Raw genomic sequence first — 6795 nt, forward strand, 5'->3', positions numbered from 1 at the left:
GCGCTACGTTTTATTGCAGATATAGGTAGACAGTCATTATTTCTGACACTTTCTCAGCATTACAAGGAGTACTCTGGGGGGAAAACTAGTGTACAATGTTACCGAAATAGATTGATATAACCACATGGAAACCAGTTCTTTGCTGAGCCTATGTAGTCAATACAGCATTTCCTTAATGATGTTAAAGAGGCACATAGATTCCAAATTTAATGTAAAAATCCTATCAAAAAAACCACCTCAGTTATCTGCAAATTAAGCTGCCAAGAAGAGAATTTATTTATTTATTTTCTTCCATCCTATGGTAGCTTGTGAGAAGAATTATGTTCCTGAATGAGAATAGATTTTTTTAAGCATTATTGTTTATTGTTATTGAGGGGACATTAAAACAAGACAGTGGTCAACGGCGATCACTTTATAGCACTTGTGGGACATTAGAAATACAATATGTTGAGGAGCAGATTGTTAAAAAGAGCTTGGAGTGGTGACAGTATGGTTGATGCTGATGTCACATAAATTCTGTTCCCCTTCACACAGCAAACAGTTTACCCATATGGAATAGGTGTTAAAGTTGCCCTCAGCCATGAGCTATTCAAGAGAGTGGCATTTGTGTGGTTGTTTCACACACACACAAACAATCACACACACAGAGTGAGTGAATTGTGGAGCACTTGTGATATTTCTCCCCTTTATCTCTAAGTTGCTGATTTGCACAGCCATGCCCTACTTTTTAGACTTCTGCAGGTAGCAGTGCAATTCCACCTTGAGCTTCTGCCTTTCTTGGTAAATACACCAGAAGCACCTCCCCCATGTCCTCATCTCTATGCTTTTAATTGGGGTTGATCTTGGCAAGTTCAGGAATCTGCAGTTTATGCGTCATGGAAGTACGATGGGGGACATGGCCAAGATAAGCTCTGAGATTTCCTGCTGAGGCCAAGACAGCATGGAACCTAGAGGTCACCACAATGGTTGGCAGGCGATGCAGTTCTTCAAAGCTAGCACAGAAGACCATCTGTTACCCCCAGAGACACTGCCCACCCCACATTTGAGGGACCTGCCCCTAGACCACTGGATTCTAGCGGTGGTGGCGACCTCAGAATAGAGTCATCAAATCCAAATGAACCTTTTTTGATTTTCAAGGAGGTTTGTGTGTGTGTTTTGTTTGTTTAAAGCCAAGATAATTATGGGTAGACTTTGCATAACAAATGTAATTTCAATTAGACCCCTTTTCTAAATTAAAAACTATTGCTTGTGTGTAATGAGTATTCCGGGTTGTTATTTTTTGGTGCATTTTTAATGTTTCTATTCTGGGAACATTAAAGACATTGAACAAAAGATTATCCAATTACTGCATAATGTTAACAGATATGCCTAATCATTTATTTCTGTGTGAATGACAAATAAGTCTAGAAACACTCTTCTAGACAGTGAATATCACAGGGGGTCCCAACACCAAAGTGACCAGGAATGAGCTGAAAGGTATCATAACATAGTGGGGGAGGGGGAGGGCGAGGAGGTGAGAGTGATAGAAGTTTCTCCCCAACGCATTCTCACATGTGGCTTAATATCCATGAAATCTGATAATGTTGTGTGTCTGATGTTGAAAGATATTAGCATAATGTTGATACTTCCACCTTTAGGCTATCAAATAAAATTAAAAACATGGCTTGGCCTTCTGATGCTGTATGAAAAGATTGATTGCACCAAAAGCATTTGTTACGCTACACGGGAACATTTCAGCATTGGTGGGCAAGGGTCCCAGAATGATGAGATTGGATAGGAAATCCAAAGAGGGATGATTTCTTCACTTGCCTTACCAATTGGATTCCATGACTTTAATTTGCTGGAACCACCTTCAAACCACGTTGTGAGGTCAAAATTTTTGAGTTGTTTTTTTTTTCTTTGCCAGTCTCCTATTTGCAGTTAGAAGAAAAGGCAATGATCCACCAATGTTATATCTATTCGAAATACTAATGCCACACTGAAAACTTATGATTGTGCTGCTCCTTTATAAATGAAGAGAATGGAAGCCATTAAAAACACTCATGCATGCACAACCAGGTCTTGGATAGGCATTTCCTGTTGTCCAGTAGCAGGTTAGTTATCTTGCCCTTAAGCCTTAAAAGATGCTGTTGATTGACCAATTGTTATTTTTTAATAATATATGGCATGTATCCAAGGGAGCATTCCAATGACCTCAACAATAAAATGCGATTCTTGGCTGCAAGGAGGATGGCTGGCTGCCAACTGAGTCATACATCATTTACAGGTTGTTGTTTCTGACAGGCCAGTGTTAGTTATTGTAAATGAATGACAGTGCCTATAACTCACCTTTAAGTCTGACCCCACTGGCACCCAAATAGCCAGGGCTCCTTCCTCACCTCTCTCTCATGTGCTCTCTCTCTCTCTCTCTCTCTCTCTCTCTCTCTCTCTCTCTCTCTCTCCCTCTCTCTCTCTCTCTCTCTCTCTCTCTCTCTCTCTCCCCTCTCTTCTCTCTGTTTGTCTCTCTGTCTCTGTCTCTGTCTCTCTTTCTTCTCCATCCCTTCTCTCTGCCTCACCCTTCTCCATCTCCTTCTGTCTTTCTGCCTTGCTCTCTGTCTCCATCTCTTCCTCTGTTCTCTCGTCTCTCTCTGTATTTGTCTCTTCTGTCTCTCTGTGCATCTCTTCCCATCTGTCTGTCTGTCTGTCTCTCAGTTGCTCACACACACACACATACACACACACATCCATATTCCTGTGCACACCCTATTCTTCTGGCACAAGGCTGGCTCATCACTACATGGAGCTACCTTGTATGTGATTGACGATAATTAGGTTTCAACTGCCTTCTGATGCAGAAATACACACCATTACAGCCTGGCCAGTTCTGCTCCTACAATCTTGCCTCTGAAAGGGTATTGATTCACTCTTTCACATTTTTAAAAGGTCATGGCAATAATTCCATCTGAACTGTGCTAAGTGAAAAGTTTGTAGAAATAATAAGCTAGCTTCTTAGCTCTCTTGTAATTGAAAGTCACAGTGCCTTCTTATTGCTTTTGTATATTTTAATTATCAACATCCTTTTGCTTTCCTCTTGCACAAATAAAATGTTTGTAATGTTGCAAGGCCAATGGCCTTCTATCCTCCAGACCATAGTTCCTAGATTTAGTTCTGGAAGAGGTTTCAGAAGTCCCCTGGCCCAGGTCCTTTGTCTTTACAGATGGAGAGGGATGCAGTGCTTTACAGAAGGTCACTGACCATCTACAAGTATTTATTAAGTACCTACTTCCAGCACTACAAGTTTAAAGTCTCTGCCCTCAAGGAGATTACACTCTATGGGGAGATACTTAATATGCACATGCAAGAAAATATGCAAAACACCTGCCAGGCCATGGGGATATGAGGGTGGCCTTCTTAGCTTGGGGCCCCAGAAAAGGCTTCATGTAGGAGGTGACATTTGAGCTTCCAAAGCTACTAAATAGCAGGGCCAGGATTCCAGAGCGGGTCTTCTGACTCTGATTCCCATGCTTTTGCCACAGTACCACTGTGTAGTTCTTAACCCTATTGGCTTCATAAGGTCAGAGATTCAGAGCCAAAGGGACATTGGAGATCCTCCAGTCCAATGATTCATTGATGAGGAAAGTGACACTCAGAGGGGAAGTGATTTTTCTAGGGCCACATGGGCAGTTAGAGGCAGAACCAGGCAGACCCACCTCTTCTGCCTCCCAATCCAGTTCCCTCTCCACTGTCCTCCCCAAAGGTCAAAGCACCTAATTCATTTACACATTTTACAAAAGCAAGAAGACAGACTTTCCCCTGGCACCATCAGGAGGCTTCCTGTTTAATAAGATTAAAATGCCAAGGCATAGTGAACAAGACCCAACATTTGCTTCAATGCTCTTTTCTGAACGGACTGGAAAATTGTCATTCTCCATCATTCTTAGACTAGAAGAAAGTGAGTTGGGTCTGAGGATGCAGAGTTCCTGTAAGGTCATTTACCCTATACCAAGTGACAGGAAACTATGAATGATCTCCCAAAAATGACAGAAGTAGCAAGGGGGCAGCTTTGAATTGCTTCTACTTTTGGGGGGAGGGCAAAGAAAGGGTTGTTGTGAAGATCTAATGGTATCATATTTGTAAAGAACTTAGCACAGTGCCTGGCACATAGTAAGTGCTGTATAAATGTTAGCTATTATTATCTAGTAGAATGTAAGCTTCTGGAGGGCAGGACTAGACTGTTTCATTTATGCCTTTGTATCCCCAGCACCTAGCTCTGCTTGGTACGTAATAAATACTTCATAAATGACTATTGAATGCATGAAAAAATTGACTATTAAGCACCTTCTATGTGTTAGGCATGGAACTAAATACAGAGGCAGTCCTTGCCTTCAAGGGTCTAGCAACCTAATAGAAGGAGCTAATATGGGAAAGGGAAGAAGCATTCATTAAGCACCTATTATGTACCAGGCGCAGTCCTAGGCCCCTAGAATACAAGGAAACAATCCCTACTCTTTCTAATGAGGGGACAGAGCTCATCTAGACAGCATAACTATGAAGTGAACAATACAAATACATGCAAAATTCAATACTAGGTACTTGGGGAATGATGGCACCAGCAGCTGGGCTGGGCTAGGGGTTGGGGGGGAGATCAAGAAAGGCTTCATATAAATACAGAATCTTAATTTGTATCTGTGAACTTTAAAAAATGTTGATAACTATATTTCTCTATAATTGACTTCCTCTGTAATCCTATGTGCTTTATTTTATGAACTTAAAAACATTCTGAGAAGGAATCCATAGACTTCATTAAACTGCTGTCACACACACACACACACACACACACACACACACACACAGGTTAGGAACCCTTAGTGTGGGAGATGAGAAAGAGTGAGACCCTGGGGCAGAGGTAAGGAGGGAGTTCATCTAGTCATGTGGAATGGCCAGTGCAAAGGTCTGGAGATGGGAGATGGTGGCTGGATCACAGAGTACAAGGGGGTGGGGTGGGGTAAAATATGATATCATTAGAAAGTTAGGTTGGGGATGGCTTGTGTAGGACTCTAAAAACTAAACAGGAATTTGGATTTTATCATAGAGGCAATAAGAAACCAGTAGAATTGGTTGAGGAAGGATGTCATATGGTCAGCTCAGCTTCTAAAGAAAATGACTTTTGGTGGCATATGTAGGAAGGACTGGAGTGGACGGAGAGGGAGAGAAAGGGTCAGACATGAGAAGTGATGGAGATAGAAATGGTGAGATCTGGCACCTGATTGGATATGTGGAGTGAGGGAGAGGAAGGAGTCCAGGAACAAGCTAAGGTTAAAAACCAGAGAGGCTAGAAGAATGGGAATGAGTTTGACCAAAATAGGAAAATTTAAAGGAGGGATGGGTTTGGAAGGAAAGATGATTTCAGTTTGGCTAACGTTAAGTTTGAGATGTCTCAGGGACATCCATTCTGAAATATCCAATAGACAACTGTTGATATGGGGTTGAAGCTCTGGGGAGAGCCCAGGGCTAGATATATGGATCAGGGAATCTCTTCCTTGGGGAACACCCACAGTTAATGGGTATATTGTGTAGGAAGATCCAGCAAAAGAGACTGAGAAGGAGAAGTGAGAGGAGAAGTGTGAGAGGGAAAACTCAGAGAGAAGAGAGGATTGAGAAGAAGGCAGGCATCACCACTGTCAAATGCAGACAAGAGTTATGGTGGTTGAGAGAAGACAGAAATATTTAGCAGTTAAGAGATCATCGAACTCTGAAGAGAGCAGTCTTCAGCTGAGCGAGGAGTTCAGTTGCCAGTGTACAAAGGGTTGAGGAGTGAAGGAGAGAAGGGGAGATGGAAACAGCCAATGGACACAACTTTTTGGAGTTTGGTTGAGAAAGGGAGGAGAGATACAGGATGGTGGTTTGAAGGGACTATAAGGCCTAGTGAAGGTTGCTTTAAAAATCAGGGAGATGTGTATGTTTGAAGGCAATAGGGAAGGATATAGTGGATAGCAAAAGGTTGAAGATTTGAGAAGGGGATGATTGAAGATGCAATCTGCTGGAGAAGATGGGAGGGCTTGGGGTCAAGGGCAAATATAAAGGGATTGGCCGTGGCAAGGAGAAGGGTCACCTTTTTGTCAAAGATCGGGGAAAAAGAGAGAGTGGAAAAGGTTTTGAGATGAAGAGAATGAGAGGAGAGCTAGAGCAGGAGGCAGGATGGAGGAGGGGGAATGCCCACCATGGCACCAGGGCATGGAGATGGTCAGGAAGTGGCATGGTGGACCTGAGACCAGGACAAGATATGGTGAATGGTCACCAATAAGAATCCAAGGCCTTAGGCTTGGGATCCACAGTTCTTGATGGAGGTGAATTAGTGGCCAGTTGTACCTGAGAGGATTAGAACCCAGGTCTTCCTGAGTCCAATTCATGGCTCAATTCACTACCTCATGACATATTCTATCATCGAATGTATGTATCCAGTTAGAAGCAAATGTGAGAGATATTGGGAAGCCCTATGATTGCTAAACTCATTGGTATAGGTGAAATATTACAGGAATCCCTCCATTCATACTCATTCAACACAATGCCATTCTCTGTGTTTGAAGCTGCTGGCACACCTTCCTATTCATAACGCCATCAATTTGTCAATCTTTGTAGATATTTTCCTTTGTAAGTGCTATAATGGGCACAGCCATTCCATTGATACAAAATTGAGCTTAGCATTCCATTTCTTAATGATGAGCGTCATATATTTAAAGTCTTCTAAGAAATTAGGTGTGGGTGGAGTGCCCCAACCTCTAGCAAGGAAAGAGGTGCCATTCTCTGCTGAACCTA

Source organism: Vombatus ursinus, unplaced genomic scaffold, assembly GCF_900497805.2.
Source record: "Vombatus ursinus unplaced genomic scaffold, bare-nosed wombat genome assembly UNPS02014799.1, whole genome shotgun sequence".
In the NCBI taxonomy this organism is placed as follows: domain Eukaryota; kingdom Metazoa; phylum Chordata; class Mammalia; order Diprotodontia; family Vombatidae; genus Vombatus; species Vombatus ursinus.